The 26,846-nt window shown below is 36.5% G+C and overlaps 1 protein-coding gene across 6 annotated transcripts in view; it reads left to right on the forward strand.

Moving 5' to 3' along the window:
- LOC149922924 (uncharacterized) overlaps positions 1–26,846 on the forward strand; it is a 98,778-nt gene that overhangs the window by 41,885 nt on the left and 30,047 nt on the right. The window contains exon 1 of one of the 6 annotated variants that reach the window (XM_090163705.1): positions 23,801–24,038. The exons of 4 other annotated variants lie outside the window; for them this stretch is intronic. The gene's annotated coding sequence lies outside the window, so the exon portion shown is untranslated. Of the gene's footprint in view, positions 1–23,800; positions 24,039–26,846 lie in introns of those variants that run through there. One more of the 6 variants, XM_090163707.1, reaches the window with a different exon arrangement.

Raw genomic sequence — 26,846 nt, forward strand, 5'->3', positions numbered from 1 at the left:
TTTGGCGCGTTCTTTAATCCTGTTGAGGAAATATCCCAGGGCGACGTTTCAAGGCGAAGAACGATGGACGTTATAGGCCAGCGGGGGAACGAGCATTCCACTATTTTTACTTCAGCTCTTCACTGACGGAGAAGATGCCGAAAGGGGAATGCTCGCAGCTGCCGCTCCTCTAGATACTCGAACTATATGGCACTTGTACACGAACGGAAAACCTGCGAAATGCTCCCTTCAAGGCTCATTTTGCGTCAGCGTTGGCTGATTTAAATCAAGGTTTTTTTTAAATCATTGATTTAATGAATCTATTTTTGAAAATCATTGATTTTAATCACAACGTGAGTACGCTGATTAAGTCGAGTTATTTTTTAAGTCAAAGATTTAAATTTTATCGTATGGATTCGCTTATTTAAATCCAGATATTTTATTAAAAACATTGATTTAAATGACATCGTATGGGTTCGCTTATTTACATCAAGTTATTTTATTAAAAACATTTACTTAATTCACAGCTTATGGATTCGCTTATTTAAACCAAGTTATTTTATTAAAACCATTGATTTAAATGACATCGTATGGGTTCGTTTATTTACATCAAGTTATTTTATTAAAAACATTAATTTAAACCACAACGTATGGATTCGCTTATTTAAATCAAGATATTTTATTAATTTTTTTTTATTAAAATCGTGTATTTAAATCACAGCGTATGGATTCGCTTATTTAAATACAGGGTTGCCACACGTCAGGGAAAAGTCAGGGAATTTAAGAATAGACCTAAAAAGTCGGGGAAATGTCAAGGAATTTTTAGAATTTGTAAAAAGTCAGGGAATTAAATTTTATCTTGGCACTTTTTTAAGGTTATTTTTTAGACCAGATCTATGACAAATTCTATGATTATTATTTATTTCCTTGAAGTTTGGCTAATTTTTTCAACATTGCAATAACCTTTTTACTGAAATATAAGTTCATTAAAATTTATTACCTTCTGATAAAAGTCAAATATAAAAGAAAAAGTTTGACTTAAAAAGTCAGGGAAAATCTCTTAAAATGGTCAGGGAATAGTCAGGGAATTTGAATCTCAAAATTTTGTGGCAACCCTGAGATATTTTATTAAAAACATTGATTTAAATGACATTGTATGGGTTCGCTTATTTACATCAAGATATTTTATTAAAATAATTTATTTAAATCACAGCGTATGGATTCGCTTATTTAAATCAAGATATTTTATTAAAAACATTTATTTAAATGACATCGTATGGGTTATTTTATTAAAGTCATTGATTTCAATAAGAACGTACTTAAATCATGATATTTTTAAAAATTATTTAAATCACAATATAATTCAATTAAGGAATGAAAAAATGGAAAAAAATTGTTTCTTAAATAAAGCATATCTGGGGAACCTTAAATATTATTTAATATTTAGTAGAAATACCGGCCTAAAAACAATTTTATTGCATTTGAGAAATTAGAAAGCATAAGCTCTCACAAAAACGCGAAGAGCAGTTGAATTGAATACGAATTATATCATTATTTAAAATACACCATGCCCTAAAGGCTATTTAAAATAAATGAAAATGAAAATAAGGTTTAAACATCATAAAATTTATTTAAAATTCATTTCGTTACATTGCAGGGCTTAAAAACGCGCCCGGAAAACATATAGGAGTGTACGTTTTCTCACGCCTACAAGTTATCATTTAATCGCTGGCTATCCTCTCAATTATTTCTACGATGTATTGTACGATTTTAATCTCCGTAATATATCTTGTTGACATGGCTCTACTCGAAAGTGGAAAATTTCTGGCCCTACCGATTTATAACTTATCTTCCTAGTTTTATTATTTTAAAATTAATTCTTCGATGAAGGATTATTCCCCCTTTCTCCAAATCTCTTCTCGCCTTCGCATCATCGTTTTCTTTTATGTTAATGACGCCGACGATAACAATACAAGATTATTTGGGAGTACATCTTACCCCCCGCCGCTCTTGTCGGTTCGAATCGTGTAATCATAAAATGAGGGAAACGAAGAAAACCGGTTTCTCTAAAGAGCTTTGTACCTCTCTTGTACTCTGCCGAAACAATCGGGAATCGTTCCTTTATGGATATTTATTACTCGTTTCGCAAAATGGTGTTTCCACTAAGAGAGACTTCTTTTTTTTTAATTTTTTGTTTGGTTTAATTTTTCGGAATTTCATTAATTTTATTCGTGAAGTTGAAATTGTGTTTTTGTATATTTTTGGGAAAATTTGATTATTATTGGAAATATTTTTTTAATACAGGGAACTAATACTCCGTAGCTTTTAACGTGGCCGCCATGTTGGGTATAATTTTTTTTAATAGGAAAAAGCGTGGGTGACGTTTTTTTCTAATTTTGTAATTTGTGGTTTTTAAACTTATACAATTTCAATATTATGTTGGTCGGCTTAATTAATATTAACATATTTTGTTCAGGTTTGTTTTAAATAAAAATTTGTTACAGAACCTATTTTGACTTTAAATACTGTTTAAGTTTACTTTTTTTACGCTGGTTACCTCGATTTGTTTACAAAGTCCTTTTTTACCTATCACACGAACCCATACCTTAATGTTCGCGTTTCCCTGCTGCTTGGTTGCAGCCTACTTCCAGGGGCTAGTAGCCCACACTTGGAAGCATTATACAGGGTGTTTCAAAAGGTTATGCTAAAATTTGAAGGAGTTGTAGGGGGTGAGTTGAGAAGTATGCCTGTTTTTCTCACACTTTCCTACGATGAGTTAAAAGAGCGCCAGAGAGCTTCAAAGTGTGGCCTACTAGCCCCTGGAAGTAGGCTGCAACAAGCGCAAAACCAAGCAGCAGGGACTTTAAATACTGTTTAAGTTTCCTTTTTTACGCTGGCTACCTCGATTTGTTTACAAAGTCCTTTTTCACCTATCACACGAACCCAAACCTTAATGTTCGCGTTTCCCTGCTGCTTGGTTGCAGCCTACTTCCAGGGGCTAGTAGGCCACACTTGGAAGCTCTCTGGCGCTCTTTTAACTCATCGTAGGAAAAGGGGAAAAACAGTCATACTTTTCAACTCACCCCTTACAAATCCTTAACATTTTTGCATAACTTTTTGAAACCCCCTGTATATAGCTTATCAAAATCTTACAACTCCTTAACATTTTTGCATAACCTTTTGAAACCCCCTGTATATAGCTTATCAAAATCTATATGTATTGATAACCCTTGTAAAACTGTGGTTTATCAAGTTACAACGCTCCTCAATTGAAAATTACCAAATTGCATTTGGAACACTTGGTTTCAATTTGGTGTTATCTCGCGATTAAATTGATAAGATGGTTTCTGGGCTAGCTCACTTTTATTGTTCGAGTAGTAGAGCTTGATAAACGAAAATCAAGTACGATTTGGGCGTGTTAGGCTCTCCAGAATGACACGGAAATCATCCCCTCGTCACGCCACGTGCCTGCCTCCTTCAGCGCGTCCACTAATTACATGTCCTAATGATACAACAGCCGGGCCAAAAAAGATACATTTAGTCTCGCTTTTGCCTTCGACTCTTTAATATTAAAATTTCTCACTGTGTAAACGCGAATTTTATGTGTGCAGGCTGGCCAGACCTCCTCTGTGTTTCAACATATTTTTAATGTCTATCTATAATTCGTTTACTTTCCTCTATTTTCCTATTTTTCGTACTTTTTCAGTTACCATTACGTCTTCTTAATATGGACGGAAATTACAAAAAATAAAATTTAAAGCATTTTCATGCCAAATAAATTTAGACCATATTATACTAAATTTACTTAAAAAAGTTCATAAATATTTTAAACTTATATTATTCTGTAATTTTATTTAAAAAAATCTTATCAATCGACAATAAATTCCTTATTTTTCCTTTAAATTAAATGTAAGGATTTTATAGGATCACCCTTATTTTGCCTAATGTTAAGATAAATCTGTGATCACCCTGTATATCCTTATTTTTCATTTAAATTTAATGTTAAGATTTTACTGTGATCACCCATGTATATCCTTATTTTTCATTTAAATTAAATGTTAAGATAATCCCGTGATCACCCTTTATAGGTTTTATATTTCAATTATAAGAAAAAATAGTGGTAATTATGGTACGAAGGCGTAGTTTGAATATATTCAATTAAGAGTTCTAACAGTTTAACCCGATTTGAAAACCTCAAATTATCCCATGGGAAAAATATTTCTTTTTAAGATTTGATTCGCTTTCAAAACAAGTTTGCTCGATCCAAATTGCATTAGATTTTTCTCAAATTATAGCAATTAGGTATAAATTTAATACGCTTCTCGCGTGCTGTCAATTTTAATTTAAAAGTCGACGCCCTAATTTAGTCCTCACTTCGCTTCTGTTTAATGAGCCCCGTGGTTATAAGAATTTTGCTCAAGATGGCGACCGCTTCCTCTATAATTGACGTCACGTGAAAATCCAATCCCGAAGATGTTCGTAACAATTAATTATAAATGTAACTAGATCTATACCAACCCAACTTGACATAATTTCCTCCAAATTCCAAACCCCTCCATTGTTAGCAATTTGTTTGAAAAACGTGTTTGGGCGGCTGAAATGTAGGGGGGGGGGTCGGAATATTAAACAAGATGCAACAAAAAAAAACGGCTTGTTTAAACACAGAATTTATTCAGTATTTTATCTTGAAAGATAACCCGTAGCAACTCGCGCGTGAAATGCTCGTTTAAATATTTTTTATTCATTATCCCCAAATTCGTAGACCCCCAACCCGTACCCTTTATTACGTTGGATGCTTAGAAGGAAAATTGGAAAGGCTGGCTCGATAGCGCGTCCCCGAATATATTAACGGCGTGTATTTGAAATTCGTCTGGCGTGTACGCGTTATACGTGTATTCCCCGTAGGTGCCGCGTGGTACGCAGTCTTTTTACGTTCCAGCTGCTAAAGTTGTTTCGCTTTCCAAACGAACGAATTCGATCGAATTTCGCCCGTTTGTTTACAAGGAATTACGTGGCGTGATCAATTGGAGAAACGTCTTCGTTGCCATCTTTATCAGGGTTGGAAAAAAGCCGGCTATTTTTGAAAAAATCCAGACCAGTGGTTTTATTTAGCTATATCCGGTTTTTTTCGGTTATAACCGGCTAAAATATAAACAGTGCCTTTTACTTATGTAAGTAGAAATTGTCTGCAGTTATTGACGTAAATAAGAAACTAAACAAATAAAGCGAAATAACTGTATAAAATAACTGAATTCTTCTGATTTCCTCGGGAAATTCCCCCTAGTTTTTGTGTATGACGCACCGACAGAAGCGAGGCAGCGGACTTTGGAACTTTAAACCTACCGAAAAACTGGTAAAAGTAAACCGGTTTCTAAATGTGAAATAAAAAATAAACTAAATTTCTAAATAAAAACTTTTAATTTACTAAAATATTCATATTGTAATTTGTTTTGAAAAAAAGCCAAAAAATTCTGGATTTTTTCAAGTGGCTATAACCGGTTTTAGCCAGGTGGCTATAACGGGTATGGCTGGTTCTATGCCAACCCTAATCTTTATCAATGGCGTTTATCCGCGTGGTTAAATATTAGTTGTGAAGCGGTTTTTTTTTACGTTTCTGAAAACGTCTGTTATTTTTGTACTTTTCCCCTAAATTAAAACTGATAGCTTTTGGGAGTTAGGCTTAGCGAACGCCTCGTAAAGCCCTGGTACGTTGGACGTTTTCAAAATTCGTACGAATGTTAACGGATATTTCATTTCTATTGGAGTCACGCTAGCTTGTGTTTGAACAAGGCGTTTCAGCCGCCGTATATAAACAGAGCAAAAACACGTTAATGACTCTTAAAACGACGAGTTTAGTTTAGTACATAATGCGTTTTCACACTTTGTATAATCAACAAACAAAGGGGAATGTAGACCTTCGGATTGAAAATACGAAATTTATAAAAACAATAAAATAAATCAATGTGTTAGTTTTTACCGTGGGGAAGCTCACTTCAATGATTATTAGGATATCCTCATTTGATTAAATCATGATTAGATTAAAATTAAATCTGTAGCTTTGGCTGTACAAAGATTAAAAAATGATTAAGTCATGATTAAATTTTGAATAATGATTATTAGGACACTGTAACAAAGTGATCTGCCCCTCGGTTTTTACGGGGGCTTACAGAATTAAATATTACCAATCATAGTTTATACTAATTAAACAAAATTACTGGTTTGACTTCTATTTTTGAATACTCCCTACTGCAGCGAAATCAGGGAAAAATCAGTTAATTTAAAAATGGGTCTAAGTCAGGGAAATTTTAAGAATTTTTAAAAAGTCGGGGAATTAATTTTTACTTTGATACTTTTTAGTTCCACATGATATATATATATATCGAGTGGGACTATTGTTTTCGTTAGAATGTCGTCGTCGTCGTCGTTGTTGTTGTTGGCGTCCACATTTGCAACACCTTCCATATCTTTTTGACGGGGTGACATAACCACGCCGTTTTTTCTAAGAATACTTATTAGGGTTTCCACTATCTGCACAACCAAGTTCCGCGGGTTAAAAGTAGTTAGCGGCGATTGGCCAGCCCCTTCTATCCGATCCCCCTTAAACACTTTTTTAAAAAAGATACGCAGTCTTATAATTTTGGATCCGTTTGACTTTTAAATTTCGAATCTTTTTTAATCTTTAAAACTGCTATACCTCTACATTGTGTGAAAGTTTCAGCTCTGTCAGGTTTTACGAAAAATTTACAAGGAGCCTTCGGTTTCATATCGTTTTTCTACTACTTAGGCTTGTGTATGCCTATTTCAATTACTACTGCGTAGGACTTTTTCCTGGCTAATGTATGGGGTAGGTACATTTGTTCGAATTTCATTCGTCCGAACCGCCAAAATAACAAATGTTTCAATTGTTCCAATTGAACAAAATTCTGTCGGTTAATTAGTATTTCTTATTGCTGTTTTAGGTCAGGTTAGGTTAGGTTCACGTTAATGTTACTATTTTCTTATATTAACGGACAAACGATTATTCGAACAAATGAAATTCACCAGTAAAGTTAAAGGAAAGTTCCAGCTACTATTTTTATTTTTATTTAAAAGATCCAAGATGCTTTTAAAATAAAAAAACAAGAATTTAAAAACCATAATTAATTATGGAATTAAAATAATTAGCATTTTAGTACAATTTATGGGCACAAACATCTGATTGGCTCTGACCATCGACGGAAAAAAAATACTATGTAGTAGTCTCTCTCACCACGGCCCCCTGCACGTGCTCTCACTTAGTAACCAATAGACAGCCTTGCATGAAAGTATTTTAGTGGTTTTTAACTTCTTCAATTATTGTAGAACCTTAAGTCGTCTTATTATGGCAAGAAATTTAAGTTCGTATGATTTGGACCCTGTTTTTAATGAGGGGGAACTAAAAAGAATACAAAATGAAGCGGAAATTCAAGGAAGACCAAATTTAATCGAGTTAGAAAATTTTTGAAATATCGACGAAGTGAGGAACAGCTGTGAATGTGGTCACTGGCATTTTGATTACTTTGCCACCTAGGCCTAACCGAGGGGCTGATCACTCCGCGTAATCGGTGTACAGAGCCGTACCTTTGACTGTACTAAAGGGATTACGCGAAATCTTTGAAGTCCCTGCCTTTGGCAGTGGTAATCTTAGCGTAATCCGGTGTACAGACTTTCTAAGAGTGATTAGCCCCTCGGGCCTAACTCGAAGACACCGAAGTTTGAAATAAAAAATGTATCACGTGATCTAGACACAGTCTACTATTGGTTAGTTTTAGAACCAATGCGGTCGCTGTGCCTCTGTGTTATGCGGAGAAGCATGAAATACAAAAACATGGCTGCTAGCACTTTCAATGATTAAAAATTAAATTAGGTAAATTTGAAATTATTATTTTTTTATTTATTGGCATTTTTGGTATTTTTAAAACACGTAAAATGTTTTAAGCATAAAATAAAAACAACCTGAACCTTTCCTTTAACATAAATTGAACGACTAAATCACCAACAAATGTTGTGATAAATTATTCGGGCAAATGAAATACGTTTTCGGACGTACGATCCTGTTTTCCGGCATTCGGACATTTGTACCACCGTTCGGACGAATGAAATTCGAACAAAATGTACCCAAATCATTTATATATATATATATATATATATATATATATATATATATATATATATATATATATATATATATATATATATATATATATATATATATATATATATATATATATATATATATATATATATATATATATATATATATATATATATATATATATATGTGTGTGTGTGTGTGTGTGTGTGTGTATAATGAATTTTTTAAAACCTATTTTGGTACTTTACCCCGTGATGAAAAACCCCTACTCTCTAATAATTATAAAATCATTTACAATGTATTCGAAAAAGCGATACGCGTGGCATTCCGTCGTAATTTGGCCAACCTAATCGTTCGTCACCCCGATTTAGATTCATCGCGCTTGATTGCTCTTGTACGGCGAACGACTCTTCCAATAACTTCGCGCTCAATGCGCCCACTAGATGTCGCTCGTTTAAATGACTCTAATAGAACGGATACTTTAACCCCGTTTCGCGAAAACGAGACGCTCGCGTCGAAATGTTTTACCCGCGAATCCCACACCGTACCAAACCCGCTTTCAATAAATTAACATTTCTGGCCGTGGCTATAATTATATGCCATCCTAAATACGAATTCGACCCATGGCCGCGCTAATCGGGTTTCGGTGTCAAAACAGTCTTACTCAAGATATTTTAATTTATTACCTACCCGCTTAATTTGAATGTACAATAGTTTGTTGCGTTTTTTCCTATATTAATTATTAAGCATCGGGGTTTTTTCCCCCGTATTTATGCAAATTAAGCAGTTACAAGTTCTAATCGTTTCCCACTACCAGAATATAAAAGTTACGTTTTATACGTGTTTTATACGTTGCAGGTGTTACCATTTTCAACTTGTGTAAGCCCAAAAATATTTCATAAATGTTTAATAGTAGACTGGATAAGCCAGCGCTAAAAAACTTTAACGGGGAAACTGGATTGATTGCGGACGTAGTTTTATTTTTGCACGATCTACAACCCTATAATTTCTTCCTATACGTTTTCGAGGCGTGGCCTAATCTCGTAACGCTAACGAGCGAATAAAATTGAAACTTAAATAACTGCAGAATCTACGCTTGTATTCTTTTTAACAAATTGAATTAAATATTTTAATTGAATCGTACAACTTTACTATAAGCAGTGGGGGGATTAACCATTACCCTGATAAGGAGACGACCCGAGGTGTAACGCACCGATTTTGTTCAAACTCGGGAATTTGGTAGACCTTCATGTTACTCGAAAAACCCTAAAGCTCGCCCTAAAGGGAAATGTCTCCATAGGCAACCGATTTGCCATGGCAACCAAATATGTTTTTGACAACACAAAATGGAAATTTTCCCATTGAATATAACACGGGAATCTGACCAATTTTAAGGGTACCCCCCTTTAAAAAATTTAATCAATTTAGAACTTTTTCATTATATTTTAAAATTGGTCAGATTCCCGTGTTATATTCAATGGGAAAATTTCCATTTTGTGTTGTCAAAAACATTTTTGGTTTCCATGGCAAAACGGTTGCATATGGAGACATTTCCCTTTAGCGTTTTTCAAGTAACATGAAGGTCTACCAAACCCCCGAGTTTGAGTGTGTTACACCTCGGGTCGTCTCCTTGCGAGTAGGCTCAAGCCTAGGTCAGGCTCAAGCCTAGGTCGCCCAAAAAGTTGGCGGCCCGGGGACGAGATTAGAGCAATGTCAGAGGGGGCACATGCCCCCCCCCCCGAAACGTATGGTCATACATACAAATATTTTTATTTTTTTACTTTTTTTCAATTGTGTTACCCGCCCCCGAAACAAAAACCTGGCTACGCCACTGGTCCGTAATAAAGCTCAAGCCTAAGCACCAGTGTCGTTGACTATTAGTCAATTTCGAATAGTCTCACGCGAATCTAGGTATAGGAGTAAAAACTTTCGTCTTACGGCAAAAGCTTAGTTCGAAAACTATGTCGATTTATAATTTTAGAAAGAAAAAAGATCGTGAGCTCGAACATTAGCCAGCGCTGTTTAAATTGATGACTATTGCGCGTGAAAAGCCGTTCCTTGTATAAGCAGGCGCGAAACTGAAGCCAAATTATACGCCCATAAAAAAGGCAATTTACGCTCCGCTAAGCAATAATAGGTTTTAAAGAAAATGTCCAATTTGTATTAGGCATAAAAGGGGGGCGTTACGACATGCCTCCTCGTACAATTACCCCTCGTTCCAATACGCGATTTCATTTCAATACAGTCGCTGATAAAATAGCCCGCTTTCTACTATCTGTGAAATGACTAGAAACAGCAGTGGCTACGACGTAGATAAATTCATATCAAATCGAAAAGTTGACGCGGAATTCGTTACCTTATTTCCAAAGCCAGTTAACTTAAAAAAAAGGCATTTGAGGGGGGAATGTATTTAAATATTAAAAAATATTATTAATGTTAATAATATTTAATATTCTTATTCAAGAATGTATTTATTTATACTGAGAGAGAATCCCCGCAGATATTATGATCGAATTTACCCGCTTCACTTTCCAAATATCTCTAAATACGGTAAGAAATCCAGAAATCTCGAAATCCGACGAGAAATCTCGAAATCCGAAGTAAAAATTATATATTATTTTTAAAACTGAAAAACATTGAAACTAGAAATACCGTTTTTAAGTTTAGTTATAAAATAAGCTTGTTATTTAAAAAGGTTTAAATGATAAAAATATATCTATATTCTTTTAAGTCGATTTACTTGGTTTTGTAAATAAGGCAAACGAATTGCCTGAAATAAATTGATTCAATTGCGAAAGGGAAATATGATATGAACAGAGAGGGGGGGGGGTCAATCAAACAAAAGAAAAAGGGGGGTTACAATTCTCGGTAATGTTGTACTTTGTATCTGTGGGTGACGCTAAAAATATACGTATATCGAAAGAGAGCCCTAAGTAATAAAAGATCATGTTTTTATTAATAAATAGTCGGTAAGGCGAATTGTTGATACAAGGATGCGCTGCCTTTTGACGTCGTACGAATATTTCGACAGCCCGTAATTTCCCGGGCACGCCACCGAGAAAAAGGGCCGGGGGGGGGCACTGACAGGGGTGGGAGAAATTGAAATGGAAAAAAAAGTAGCTGATGTTTCGCAACAACGCTTTTGGCGCCCCCTGGTTTGTTGTCCCCCCCCCCCCCCCCCCGCTGTCTACATCAACGTTGAACGCGCTCTTTTATTCAAACAGACTATTATACAAACTGAAGTGTCACCCCAATCCCCTCCTCTATTGCTAAGCTTTAAACGTTAAGCCTTGGCTTTCGTATCCGCCTATGCGTCACCTGACAGTATAGATACTGGGGAACGTACCGGGAGAATAACTCCGACTCGACTGTCGGATGACGGCCGCGTTAGCAATTATGAAACGAGCGAGTGCTCTTCGAAGATAAACGTTTTCATTATGCAAGGTTGGGTCGCCGCGGCCTCCCCCCCTATTTCGTCTCGTTGCCGGCCCTCCCCTCTTATCCATAATATACGCGTGGGATCGTCTATTTAACTTGTTTGGAGAATCAATACTCCGGTTTCGTGAATTTCCAATCGTTCCAAGGTATTGGATAAAATATTCCAGTTTCCAACATCATTTTCAAAGCGGAATATAATTCGATAGAGTCAACCGTTTCGAGCCACGTCCGATTCTAACATCGTATTTAAACGAATTTACGGGCTAAGCCTTAGACGCGTATAGGGGTAATTACCCTACTAAGGGGGGGGAGGGGCGGCTTAAGCGCTGAATTGTTGTTTACCAACCGCCCCGTTCAAAATAAAGAATGGCCTAAATAAACCAATTTATCGGTTCCAATCTCTCCGGGCTCTGTGTTTTTGTCATTAAAAATAGGGGAAAATTATACGTTTCGGGTGAAATACCGGAGGCCTTTACCATTTATGGGCGGGAATGATAAATATAGGAAAAACGTTGAACCAGAATTTGTACAATTTGAATAAGTATATTTTTCGTGATTATATACACTTAATTTGTTATGCTAACTAAGGGGACTAACTACGATTTTTTTATACATCAAGTTATAATTTTTTTACTTTTAGAATGTATTTATAAGCTATAGGGAGCTAACACTCCGTAGCTTTGGCTTTGGCCGCCATGTTGGGTAGAATTTTTTTTCAATAGGAAAAAGCATGGGTGACGTCGTGAGACGTAGAACTGTTAGCTCCCTATACTAATTTTCTTTTACAAGGAAATACTAAAAACATGCTAATGGTAACCTAGAACGCATAAGACAGGGTTCGTATACGACCTGGAAAACCTTTAAAAAAACAGGGAATTCTAAAAGGTTTCCAAAAAGTCAGTGAAAAGTCAAGGAATTTGAGAATCATTCCAAAATGTCAGGGAAAAGTCAAGAAAATTGAGAATCATTCCAAAATGTCAGGGAAAAGTCAAGAAAATTGAGAATCATTCCAAAATGTCAGGGAAAAGTCAAGGAATTTGAGAATCATTCCAAAATGTCAGGGAAAAGTCAAGAAATTTGAAAATGGTCCCAAAAGTAAGGGCATTTAAAATGACGCCAAAAAAATCAGGCAAATATATTTTTGAAATAAAATATTTTTCAAAATTTTTACCATTCATTTATTCTACAAAAATGGTCAGGGAAAACCTGGAAATGTCAGGGAATTTAACTCCAAAAATTTGGTACGAACCCTGTAATTTTAATTCAGATAATTTTAGAATTTTCTTGCATATAAAATTATCTTTCTGATAATTTTTAAAATACAATCTTTTTTTTTCAATTTTCTTCATCGATTTAGATGATGCTTAGCACTCAGTTTTAGTGACAAAGCAAATTATATTTTGGCAACGTGGCAGTACCGACCAATCATAAACTCCTACGTTCTCTAGTTACGTTAATAGGTTCTTGATTATAATGTACGATAAATACTGTATAATATGAAAAGAGGGTAGGTTTGGAGGTTCGAGTACGGACGAAGTGGGTAGAAGTTAAAAAATAGATACATTATTTATATACGCGGCTGAGAGATTATTGAAGTCTGGCATGCGAGCTGATTATTAAGGGTTGCGCCGTTCGGGAATGAAGAGACAAACAAAAAGTAGGCGAGGGGAGGGGGTTACTACGAAATAAGCTATTCGTTTATGCGCGGCAGGCTTGGAAAGAGAATTATACGAGTTTTCTCTTAAGCCTCGGTCTTTATTATTTCGAGAAAAAGAGATTGTCGACGGGGAGCTGTCTCGCTACACCACGTTTCGTACTACTTCGGAAATATATATTTTCGGTTTTGCCTCGATTGTTCGCTGTTGACCCTGGCTCTACGCCAAAAACACAACACTAAAGAGAGTCGAAACCACTCCGCCAGTCATACTATACGCTTGGATTAAAGGGAGGGGGAGGGAACTGGAAGGAGAGTCCCCCCCCTGTTCTATTCCGCGCTTCCCCAGTTTGAGAGGCGGCGGAAAAAGCAAAATCGAGGGACCGATAATAAAATATCGATATCGACAGGCCGCGATAATAAAAGAGGAAAGGAATAAAAATCGTTACATCTAGCTCCCCCCCTCTCGCCCGTCCGTTCGTCCGTTAATAGAACGCTTATCTGGACAGAATCGATTTATAAAAGTATCAGTTAGCGATCGTTTTTCTTATACCCTTGTCCTAGCAAAGATATTATTATTGATTTTTACGTAGCCTTCTGCGAGGCTCGCGGAAACCGATAAATTTTGGAATACTAATGAAAACGCGTACAAGCGTTTCGTATTCTTTAAATTTGGGGCAGATAATAAAAAATTGATAGTAAACGTTTCCAAAGTAGCGCGACACGTATGTTTTCGTTACAGCGTACGAACATTTATCTCTTAACGCACGACCCCTTTCGCTAAAGGCTTTTCTTGGCGAGCCAGAAATCCCATCACTTTTTATCCCATAATACCTTTCGCGCGGCGGAATCGTGTTGCCTGTAAAATTCTCTTCCAGTCGTCATTTTTCAAGCCGCTTCACCCCCCCCGGCTCTCTCTTTTTACCCCGTCCCCCCCCCCTCTGCTAGACTTTTTTTCACTCTTATATCGCGTATTTCTGTCTCTCGCGTTTAAACTTTATATAGTTTAAAGCAGATTTCTGTCCCTCTCGAATCTAGTTTAATTTACCGAACACGTACTATAACCCCGCGTTATTTGAGATTGTGTCGGGACGTTTTTTGTTACAATGGGGAGTGTGTTTTTTCGTCGCTCGAGATAGTCCCCTACGAAACCTCCGGCGGAACAAAGGACCCGTTTTCCCGGAGTGGTGAAAAGAAGAACCCTAAAAATAGGCTAAATTTTCTCTCCATGGTCGACGGAGTGAAGCCACGGGGCGTGTGGCTTCGAAGTATGTGACATATTGTTGTACGGTCATCCGGCGAGCAGTTCACGTAATCGCCTTCGCTTCGAATACCTTCTTCTTTTTAATACCGTCAGAGAATTGAGGCGCCCATACCAGACATTCGTAAACGAAGGGGGGGGGGCTTAGTCGTATTCTCTTTTCCTTCCCCCCTCTCGGTTTGGAATGAACAGGCTTCGTGCGTCCAACCCAAATTACAACCCTATTAAGCGGGATAGAACCTTCAACTTGTTATTGCTGCCAAAACTGGGAGCTCTCTCCGTCGTAAGCGGATGGCAAGAGCAGTAGCTTTTGCCGCTTATGAGAGGGACAAAATGACGCCAATGTCTCGTTGACAACGCGTCCTTTTATCGAGGGCTAGCCAGGTTCACACTTACCCCTAAAATCGCTTCGTTTTGGATAACTAGTTTGCAAAACCAGCGGGAGAAATCGCTTCGTGTTGGTTCGGGAACCAACTCGTCCAAGTCGGTTCGCTTAGAATCGCTTTCAAAACGACAAGGCGGAGAAGTCAAATTGCTCGTATTTTCCAAAATAATGGGAATAAAATTCTAAATAATGTCAAATAATATTACTGTATATATAGTAAACATGATTAACTAATTGTTTTGGGATACATTTTAGTATTTTGAAAATTCTGGTCATAATTTGAAATGACGTTAACCACAATTTAAACTAAGATTTACAGAGTAGCTCATTTCATGATAATAATAATAATTGTCAATTAAGCTAAATTTATCCCATATATTATCATATATAAAAGAAGTAACAGAGTCAAATATTATTGTTTGTGCAAAAAGGTAGATTTATTTTGTAAAAGAACACTAATTGATGTAAATTTGTACCCATTACGGAAAACTTTTTCAACCCTCATAAATTTTCCTGATTTTTACCAAAAAATGGGAATTTCACCGACTTAATCGAATTCCCTAATATTTCCAGGTTTTCCAGGTCTGTCTGAACCCTGTTTTTAGTATTTTCAAAATTCTGAGAATAATTTGAAATGGCGTTAAGCCTTGGCTATAAGCGAACCGGGGTGAAGCGAAAATGATTCCCAATGGTCAGGGAATATTCAGGGAAATTTTAAATGGTCCGAAATAGTAAGGGAATTTTAAAATGACCCCAAAAATAAATCCCGAAAATAAATTTTTGAAAAATGTCTTAAAAATACAAAATTAACATTTTTCAAGATTTTACCTCAAAACATAAATTTATTCTACAAAAATGGTCAGGGAAATTTGGCAATTTAGTCAGGGAAAACCTGGAAATGTCAGGGAATTTTATTCCGGAAATTTTGTACGAACCCTGGTGTGACCGTGGCTAATGTTTCTCGCCAATCGTATTCCGTTATGGCTCTACGCGCCTAGTGACTACTTTCTTCCTTTGGGATATTTTATCCGCGTAGTAAATGGAATAATATAGAAAATAAATTGGTGGGTGGTTTTACGTTATTATTTGGTCGGTACGAGGGCGTATTGTTCAAAAGTACAGTTAATAATTATAATAATAATCAGCTAGGCTAATACCCGAGGGGTAAGACACTCTGCGAACTCGGTGTACACTGCCGTACCTTTGACAGTACTAAATGGAACTCGCGAACTCTTGAAAATATGTACCTTTGACAGTACTAAATGGAACTCGCGAACTCTTGAAAATATGTACCTTTGACAGTACTAAATGGAACTCGCGAACTCTTGAAAATATGTACCTTTGACAGTACTAAATGGAACTCGCGAACTCTTGAAAATATGTACCTTTAGCAGTGCTAAATGCACGAACTCGTTGTACAGATTATCTGAGACTGTCTTACCCGTTGCTAATACCCAAGGCACCACCTAAGGCCTAAGACACCAAGCGCCTTTTTAAAGCCTTTAATTCAGGTGGCCGGGTTACAATGCGTAGGAGGGTGGTGGCAAGCCCTTCGTGCCACGCGAGCCAACAGCTCCCTACACTAACTATTACCGTGGAGGATAAAATCAAGATCCATATAATTTCGTGATAATATCCAAGGCCCATAGTTCGTATAGCTATCTCAGGAATTGTGAGGGGTAAGTCACTCTCGGATGACCTGTACACCGAGTTCGCGTACTTACAAGGAGAGTACCCGAGGTGTTTATTGCCGATTTTGTTCAAAGTCAGGCGTAATGCAGACCTATATGAGATATGAAATTTCCCAAAAGGAGACATTGCACTACCCATTCGATTTGCCATGGCAACCGTAATGTTTTTGACCACTTACAACCAAAATAAGATTTTTCCCTTATTATACCCAAAATTTGTTACAAATTTACCCTAAAAATGTTTCAATTTACCCAAACTTGATGAAATTTACCTAAATGTGGTCCAAATTACACATTTCGTGATTTTCAAAATGTTTCAAAATTTTCGTAGCTAGGACTCTGTGAAACCGAGAAAATCCCATGCTTTTTTAAATGGAGATTTTATTGTTTTAAGTGATCAAAATAATTTTCGGTTGCTATAGCAAAACGAATGGGTAGTGCAACGTCTCCTTTTGGGAAATTTCATATCTCATATAGGTTCACGAACTCTTATTAGCACAGTCAGAGGTACGACAGTGTACACCGAGTTCACGGAGTGACCAACCCCTTGAAGAATTGTTATTTAACTTGGGCCAGCCTCTCAGGCGTCTTGGCGTCTTCACGAATGACGCTCCAAAATTCACTGTTCGATTACGATAGTATCCAAAGTGTTTTTTTTTTCCGCCGCGACAAATCTCAAGGACGGCTATTATAATGAATACGCTTAATTATTTAATTGGGCTCGTATACTGGTGAGCGCGTAATTTATTAACAGGCGTTTAAATTATTGTCGTCTTCGTCGTACGACAGAAAAACGGCCCGAAGCCTTTCCGGCTAATTACTTAAACTATTTGCTCAGCTAGATTAATAAGGGTGTGCGCATTTTTCAATTACAAAAACCTCTTATTTTGTTGAGCTTATTTTGTACGCTTGATCATTATGTGGGAGGTTCAAAATGCTTCCCAAGCTTGGATTACGGACCACACCGAAGGAGGATGGACTACCGGCTATTAATGCCCATTTGCGGGTATTTTTAAGCGTTTATTTAAAGAGAGTTTATTCTTAATCGAAAAATACGCTTCAGGCACGCGGTATGACTGTTTTTTTTTAACGTAACTAGTGCTAATTTCTCATACAGGGTTCGTACACAACCTGGAAAAGTCAGGGAATTTGAAAATGTTTCCGAAAGGTCAGGGAATTGGAAAATGTTTCCGAAAGGTCAGGGAATTGGAAAATGTTTCCGAAAGGTCAATGAATTTTAAAATGGTCCCAAAAAGTAAGGGAATTTGAAAATGACCCCAAAAAATTAGACAAATAAATTTTTTAAAGATTTATTAAAAATACATAATCAATATTTACCTCAAAACATTCATTTATTCTACAAAAATAGTCAAGGAAAATTTGGCAATTTGGTCTGGGAAAACCTGGAAACGTCTGGGAATTTAATTCCGGAAATTTTGTACGAAGCCTGTCCTAGCTTATCTGATAAATATGGTGACAGAAATGAAATAAACAAGCAACCAATAAGAATGAAAAATTACGAAAGCCTTCAAACAAGACCTTTGAATCGTACGAATAATTTTCCCCTGTTTTTATTAATACGTAATTGTTCTTAATCGAAATTTACCGTTCCTCGTATTAATTCGGGACAGAAATTTTTTACTTAATAATTTATTGTTGGATTTTTAATTGTAGTCCTAATTTTTACGTCATTGCCAAAAATTGATAGATATTTGTTTAATTTATTTTGATCCCAGCTAAATAAACCTTTTAACAATGTCCATTAGTTTTTGATTTTTTAGACGCTAATATCTCAGGCTGTGTAATAGTTTGTTTTTTTAAAGTACCGTGGCCTTCTGGTTTTAATGTGGCTCTTATGTCACAGTCTCTTTTACAAGTCTACGAGCGCGCGCTACAGTTGCCAGAAGAATATAGGTTTTTCTAGCGCGCGTGCTACCGTTATACTAATCAAGCTGTCTCTTGTAACGTAAGAGCCTCATAAAAACAAGGACAGCCAACATTTTACTTTACCCGTCAGAATTAAAATAGGTGTTTAGTATCACTTGAGTTACATGATTTATTTTTAAAAATGGAATTAATGAATGATGAATTTATGATACGCCATATTCGCCAATATTTATGAATATTTAGGTAACATTTTTCACTAGTCAAATTGACCAGTGAGCCCCCAGATTTCCATTAATTTCAGTAGTCAGAGCTTTGAGCATTTAATTTAGTAGTCAAATGCTGTGACTAGTGCCTTATGTCTAACCCTGGTTAGTTACAGAGAGTGAACGTCCTTCCTCCAATCACAGAAAGTATTTTCAAAGCATTTTTTGGAAAAACGTACTTTTCGATTTTCCGCTTAGTGCGCCATCTATGAAATCAATTTTCTTCGGGTTTTTTAAATTTCAAAAGATTGAATCGGGCATCGTAACTACTGTCAACAATTACAATGCCCTTGTAAACAGAGTGAATGTCGCAAGCCAGCTGCTTTGCTGGTAAAATTAGACCACATAATATTTCAACGAATTCCAAAAAGCTAAAACGTACTAAATATATGCCAAAAAATATCAAAACGTATTTTCGTATCATACATTTTTCCAAACTTACTAAATACAGGGTTGCCACAATACCTGGAAAACCTGGAATTCCTGTAAAAGTCAGGGAATTTGAATATGGGTCTAAAAATCAGGGAAAAGTCTGGGAATTTTAAAAATTAATCTAAAAATCAGGGAAATGTCAGGGAATTTGATTTAGTTTGCAAATAGAAAACCTTTAATAAAATTAATGTTTAAAATTCAACGTTTTCGCGCAAAATAAGTCCGGAGATGGTCAGGGAAAACCTGTTAAAGTCAGTGAATTTGATTAAACAAATCCCAAACGAATTTTCGTACTAAAAATTTGAATGAAAAAAGTAGAAATGTAGCGGTCGGAACAACACTGATGCCAAATGGGAAAAATAGGGCGATAAGCTTATCCATCCCGAATGTCTAAATAGACCCAGAGAGAGGAGGGAGGGGGTGGCTGAAATACTTGGCAAAACGAAAAAAAGAGCGAGTCTTTACACGAAATGTTAGTCGCCGGGAGAGAGAAAACGAGTTTTTACACGCTTCTTTTCGCTATCAATATAAAACCCGAGAGAGAGAGAGGCCACGAAACACGTTGTATACGCACCCGGGTCTTTCACTTGGCAGTAAACTCGGAGTCAGTCGACGAATAAAGTCAATGACATTGGGTTTCGCCTCTCTCTAACTTTACCAACGCTTCCGAGTAACCTAGACATTTTTTATAGCGTTAAATTTACGAAGAAAACTATTTCTCTCAGAACTATTCAGACAAAGCGAAATAAAAAAATATATAATGTACAATATACATGATACTCTCTTCGTGAGAAAAAAAGTACTTGATAATTAAAGCCCTTACTACGCATTCTATTTTACTAATCACAAAAATCCACCTTTTTCTTTAAAGCGCTAATGTCCGTATTTTTTATTTCTTTTTCGCTCGTAACTCCGTCGCAAATAACAATAATTACCGCGAACTTTCTATCGTATAATTTGTTAGATTAGGGGATTTGACTTTCGCAATTTTTCAAGAGGGGGGATAATAAATCAGGCGAGGAGAAATGAGATCACCTTTCGCGCAAGATCAGCGTCGTCAGATTTATATTTTTAAAACTTCAAATTAATAAAAAAAAGAAAAATTGAAATAAATATGTGAAGCGTAAAATGAAGTTTCAACAAATATATTCGTGAAATAAGGAAATGTAATTATTATTATTTTTAAGTAACGATTTACATAAATTAAAAAGGCTTAGGTAGTGCGTTGTTAGTAAATTTTGTAATAAATAAAAACGTCGTTACATTTGCATGTAAATATTGTAAAAATAAAAATCTTTTAAAAATATGTATGCAAATGTAACTACGTTTTTATTTATTACAAAATTTAATAATTTAAAAAGTGAATTCGATATTATTTGTAATTTGGAGGTTAAATTAGTACTTATATTTTCAACATTAATTAATAGTTAGGTTAGCAGTGCTATATGCGTAGTTAAATTGTAGGTTAAAATAAAAACTTCGTTATATTTGCATATATTTAAAACTAGTCAGACTTAGGCTTAAGCCTTAATGAAAGTTTTAAATATGCAAATATAACGAAGTTTTTATTTTAACCTACAACTTATATTTTCGTCTGTTAAAACCGTTTAACGTTAAATTATATTTTAATACTTTTAAAACGTTGGGTTTACTTCACTAATGCAAAGTTATCCGATTTCCCCCTCCGCAAAAAGATTTTTCCAAGCCGCCTACCCCCTGTCTAGGAAAATGGTGGCGGTCCGCGCTCGTTGCCCTCGAGGCACTCTCCCCTCCCCCCCCCCCCCCTTCAGCCCCTATCCTCGTTGCTTCTCCCTGGTACGGCATACCCTCTTCTCCGAAGTTCTGTCGCCCCCCCATACTGTCATCCCTCCCCCGGAACCTCCCGCTCGCCGCATCAGCCGTGGCGTTTTGATGGAAGATGGAGCTCCATTCCCCCCCCCCCCGCTGAGTTCCAGAGGGAAAATAAAGAACTTGGAGATTGCCAGCGTCAGAAGTTCTCTGCTCTGAGAAATGTGGGGGAGGAACTGCGCTCTGTCGGCGGCAGCGGCGGCGGGGAGAAGAGTTGAACACGCCACGCCGGACGGCTAAATAGAAGAGAGAGGGGAGGGGGGGAGATCTCATCTTCTTCTCCCGTTTTTCTTATTTTTTTTCCTTTTAGCATCCCCCATCGCGATACAGTGTCTTTACTCTTCACTGAGCTATAATAGTCTGGGACAAATTAAAAACATTACGGGGGAGGATACAGGCTAATTTTCTAGATAAACAGCCAGCTCTGTAATATATAATACTCGTATTGTACAAGCGAGTACTCTTTCATTAAAACGGCTTAACCCACTATTATATTTTTCTTTTACATTAAGGTTTAAAATTAACTCGTCGGTTTTTAAAATATGTGGGAGGGGAGCCAAAACTTCTCTTTAAAAACCAAATTGCAAACTAACAAATCGTTGGTTCGAATCTTTCTAAACCTCATTTCTGAGGAAGTTACGGTAATTTTTCTTGCCCTGGGTAAATATAAAAATCGAAAGATTAGATCGACAAAAAAACCCCTAATATATCTTTTATCTTTCCCGGTATAACACCGCGAGAAATAAAAGGCGATAAAAATGAACTAAAACAATACTAAACGCGTAATTATTAAAAAATTCCTCGGAAAAGATATCATTTTAAATCAATTAAAATGTCTTTATGTATTTAAAAGTCGGGCTTGGACGAAACTTCAAGAGAGAGAAAAAAAATAACCAAATAAGGCCCGAAGCGACGGTTATTACGGAATTAAAACATTTAGTCGAAAAAGGCCTAAGGGTAGCTACATTAGAGAACTACTATCATTTGTTTTTTTTTCTCTCTCGCAGCGAGGGAAATTTTCGTCTCTACCGCAAAAACGGAGTGGCGGGGGGAGGGAGGGGAATAAGTAATGTTGGGAGGGGAGGGGAGGGATGGGGAAACGTAGTTAGGGAGAATGTTGGGGTTGGTAGAGGGATAAAATTGGGAGTAGGAATGGTGGGGGGGAGGGTGGTTATCGCGAAGTCCCCCATCTTTGCTATGGGTGTTGGTTGTCATTAATGAGAGCCTGTCCACGGCCTGTGGGGAATGGCACACCCACCTAAAACGGATTCCCCCCTCCCCTTACACGTTTTTTATGGCACTAAGAGACTCGCAGAATTTGGGCTATGCTAGTTTATCGCGCTCTCCCTTCTCTCTCTCTCTCTCTCTGCAGCGAGAGCGTCATAATATAGAAACCCACCCCGAATCTACCGCCTAGAAGCGAAGCTGAAATCTAAAGGGAAATATACAGTATATTATGGGTACGCTCAGATTATTTTGACAAATAAATATCGTAAAAATCCCGTAACTGTGGGCCTCAATCTGATTACCAACAACGCGTAAACTGAGAAAATATGAAAATGTGTTTAGTGCCTCATTGCTAAAGCCAGGATCGATTTTGTACGCGAGCTGAAATTATCTCTCAAATTAAAGGGAGTAGAAACTGAATTGACGTATTTTTTTTAACCACTTAGCTTAGGTTAAATTTCGTGACAGAAATGATAAGTTTGTTGGGCCCATTTTAAATATGGGATACTTTTCGCTAGTTTTAAATTTATTCTTACAAGGAGAGTACCAGAGGTGTTTATTGCCGATTTAGTTCAAAGTCGGCCGTAATGTAGACCTATATGAGATACGAAATTTCCCAAAAGGAGACGTTGCACTACCCATTCGATTTGCCATGGCTACCGAAAATGTTTTTGACCCAAAATTTGTTACAAATTTACCCTAAAAATGTTTCAATTTACCCAAACTTGATGAAATTTACCTAAATGTGGTCCAAATTACACATTTCGTGATTTTAAAAAATTTCAAAATTTTCGTAGCTAGGATTCTGTGAAACCGAGAAAATCCCATGCTTTTTTAAATGGAGATTTTTTTGTTTTAAGTGATCAAAAACATTTTCGGTTGTCATAGCAAATCGAATGGGTAGTGCAACGTCTCCTTTTGGGAAATTTCATATTTCATATAGGTCTACATTACGCCCGACTTTGAACAAAATCGGCAATAAACACCTCGCGTACTCTCCTTGTTAGTTAAACAGATAAGTATTTAGTCACTATAAATATATGTAAGGGATTTTAAAGCTCAGGAAAATCGTATACTAATTTTAAACGTTGTTTTCCGCTTATTTATGGAACGATTTCCGCCCAAATTTGAGGATTTTCAAGTTGATTTTAATATTTGTTTCTCACCCCGTAGAATGTATGGAATATCGTGGAAAGTCCGACCCCTGCAACTCTTTCGAGAGGCAATCTTTTCCCATGCCGCCTCTCATTCGGTGGATTTTTTTTTAATTAAGACGAGATTAGAGGAGCCGAACTCGATGTCTGCCGCGGGGTACTAGCGACAATTTTTCAAACATTGAGAAACGATCATTAGAGACGCCCTTAAGACGACGAACTAAATTTTAAAAAATTCGTTCCATAATCTTTCCCTCTGCCTTTTTTAAAATAAATTTAATGGTAATTAGGATTTCCTTCCCCCTTTTTGGTGGGCGTTTATTCAAATTTAGCGTTATTTATTATTTTCCCGTTTCAGTATCTATCCTTTTGAAAAAACCTTTTTTATCTAGACGCACACGAGATATTCCGTAGAGAAGATTTCAAAGTTGTTTATAGCAAAGTTTAGAGCGTCACCCAAGCGTGACCAATGGGATTTCTTACGCGCCATAGAGCCGCTACGCTTAAAGCGTCAGGATATTGTTACGTTATCTGTTCTCCGTCACTCCGTGTTTTGCTGTATAATTTGAAAGCGCCGACCGCGTTTATAATGTAAATTCAAATGAGACTAATTAAGTATAATTATATATTTGCGTTTCTGTAATATTGGGAGGTTTTTTTTTTGTTCCAACGTTATTAATAGAGGTAATCGACTACGCAATTAAGGGTAATTATTTTTCGTTATTAATTTACCCGTTTCTAATTTGATTTGATGTTCGGGCTTCTACGCCGTAGCTTATTGTTACTGCGAAAGTATTTAACCATTGACATCCAGTCTGGAGTTCAAGTATATATACGAAATTTGATACTTATCAGCCGCCTTTAAAACCATCCAAATAAAGTACACCCAAAAATATATTAATTGGGGTTATTAGCCTGTGGGAAAAAAATTTCAACCGCAAAAATTAACCGTGCAAACTTATTATATAGTAGGTTTGTACCCCCCTGTAGCAAACCCCCCCCCCCCCCCTTTAGCGAGTCCTGCCAAAATATACTCGGAATTTTTGAAATATCTCTTGAGACGTTGAGGGAGAGAGAAATGCTTTGAGGCGAGTAAATGATACGAAAACAAGTTGGGGAGGTAGGGGGGCGCCATAGGTACCCGCTCTCTTTACTGTAGGGTGTAAATTGGGGGAAAGAGAACATTTTATATTTCCAAACACGTACCTTTTATGTAGGGGAATTGGAATGTTTAATATTATACGATAGTATAATTCGGAATGGTGAGATGGACTTTGAAATTAGGTTCGGCAATTGACGACATTAGCCGGGGATTTCTAATAAACGCCAAAGGGAGAATCTAAATATATCGGATTTCCAAAATGCGACTGAATTTACCTTTAGAACTAGCTGCGACTAGACTAGGATATCGGTTACACCGTTTAGTATTTTTATCGCTTTGTAATTTGAAACGAGTATTTTATTTCTCGAAACAATATATTCGCATCCTGCTCGTAGGCAGCCTTTTCATTAAATTTGGGGAAAAGCATAGAGATCGATCGGGTAACTTCCCCGATTTATTCCCCTTCGAAGGGCAAAAATGCATAGAATGATATTTGCTAAATCGCGTTCTAATTCCTAATCGAGAAACAGTATAAAGATAATAAATAATATATTAAACGGTATATTATTTTTTGATAGTCGATTATTTATTTAAAGTTTTAACATTTGCTCTTATCTTATTATTTAAAGGAAAAGTCCAGGTTGGGTAAAACTTGGGTCTATTTGAAAGATCATCATGTTTAAATATACTCAAAAATATCAGTCGTAAAATTGTATCTTTTTTTAATGACGAGAAATTAATTTTTAAACGAGCGAAATTTACCGCCAAGCGAGCTGCCATTTTCTTTCGCCTTACCTCCGCAGACTGCACGCGGAGCAAGCGCGCGAGGGAACAGAGCGCTGTTAAAGCCTGTTATAGCGCGAACAGCGCGTGATTAAAGTCATAAAACGTCACCCCGAAACAAAAAATGGCAGATCACTTGGCGGTAAATTTCGCTCGTTTAAAAATTAATTTCTCGTCCTTAAAAAAAGATACAATTTTACGACTGATATTTTTTAGTTTATTTAAACATGATATTTCAAATAGACCCAAGTTTTACCCAACCTGGACTTTTCCTTTAAACATTTGTCTTTCATTTTCCAATTTTCAGTTCTATTTAGCGCAATTTGTTTAAACATTAGAATAAAGATATAAAACTACAAAAAAAAGGCGTCGAGTATAAATAAACAGAAAACATGTAGATTAATTTAACCAGCCTACTATTTATTTTCCATTATTTAACTTTGGATAAACCGCTATTTATATAAATTTAGCCACCTTTAAAACCTTTTATAAATTTACTTATAAGACCATATTCAGGTAGCGGCGTAAAATTTCAATCGACGAAAAACGAGAAGGAAAAAAAAACGTGTTTTTATTAACTAGCACCTTTATGGTAAAAATAATAAAAAAAACCAGGATCGTGCTGGGAAAATGATCTACCTTTTGTACGGGCTGTGTTTTTAATACAAGCCGCTACTTTCGCCAGCCTATTGTCATTGTATATTTCAGCACCAAACCCGAATATAAACCGTACACACGAGCTGGAACTGCGGGAAAGAGGTCGCCGGAGATTAGGGAGGGAGGGTGGGCGTAAAAAAAGAGCTATAACACTCGCACGTGAGGTCACGCCCTTTTGTTACGCTACCCCCTGGTTCCGTCCCCCCCCTTCCCCGGCCTCGGTATTTTTTTTATCTTCCTTCCCCGCACACAGCCGCCATTAGCGTTTCTTCGACCAGCAACGTCGCGTGCGCTGTCGCCACCGAAAAATGTCCCTACCCGTTTCCGTTTCCAGGATATTACCGAATTTAAGCGGCTGCGTTTTTAGAGAGAGAAAAAAAAACGTGTACAATTATGTCTTTAAACCTTTAATCGGTACTTCTCTTAAGCCTTAGCGAAAAACCTCTACATTTTTACACGTTTTTCCTAACACATTTTATAAAGCTACTATTACCCTATTACTCTTGCACTAATATTTTTCCAGAATATCGTATAATTTTAAGCATTTCGCGCGAAGAAAATCGTGCTAAATTATACCTTTAAACGATACTTTTCTTAAACCTCTTGAAAAGTTGGTAATATTTTTTTTTCAAACGCGGTGCTAAAATAAAAAGTGCAGAAAATATACTATTGGAATAGCAAACTGAACGATTTTTAGGCCTAATAACTTCCTGTTATGATACGACTTAAGCCTCTTCCTTTCCGTGGGCTCCGAAATTTGCTAATTTTGCGGACGGGATTTTGAATCTCAAAGTTATTTCAAAAATCAAAAAACTGATTTTGAAAGTTGAGATCGCAATTCTAGTGTTGATTTCTGGTTTTTTTAGGTAGATTTAGAAATTTTGTAACTGAATTTCTTCCAGATTTTGGGATTTTCAAGTTTATTTCTGAAATAATTTTTCCTTAGAATGCACGGAACCAATCGATAATTTC

Source organism: Leiobunum rupestre, chromosome 11, assembly GCF_980474605.1.
Source record: "Leiobunum rupestre chromosome 11, qqLeiRupe1.1.hap1, whole genome shotgun sequence".
Classification (NCBI taxonomy): domain Eukaryota; kingdom Metazoa; phylum Arthropoda; class Arachnida; order Opiliones; family Sclerosomatidae; genus Leiobunum; species Leiobunum rupestre.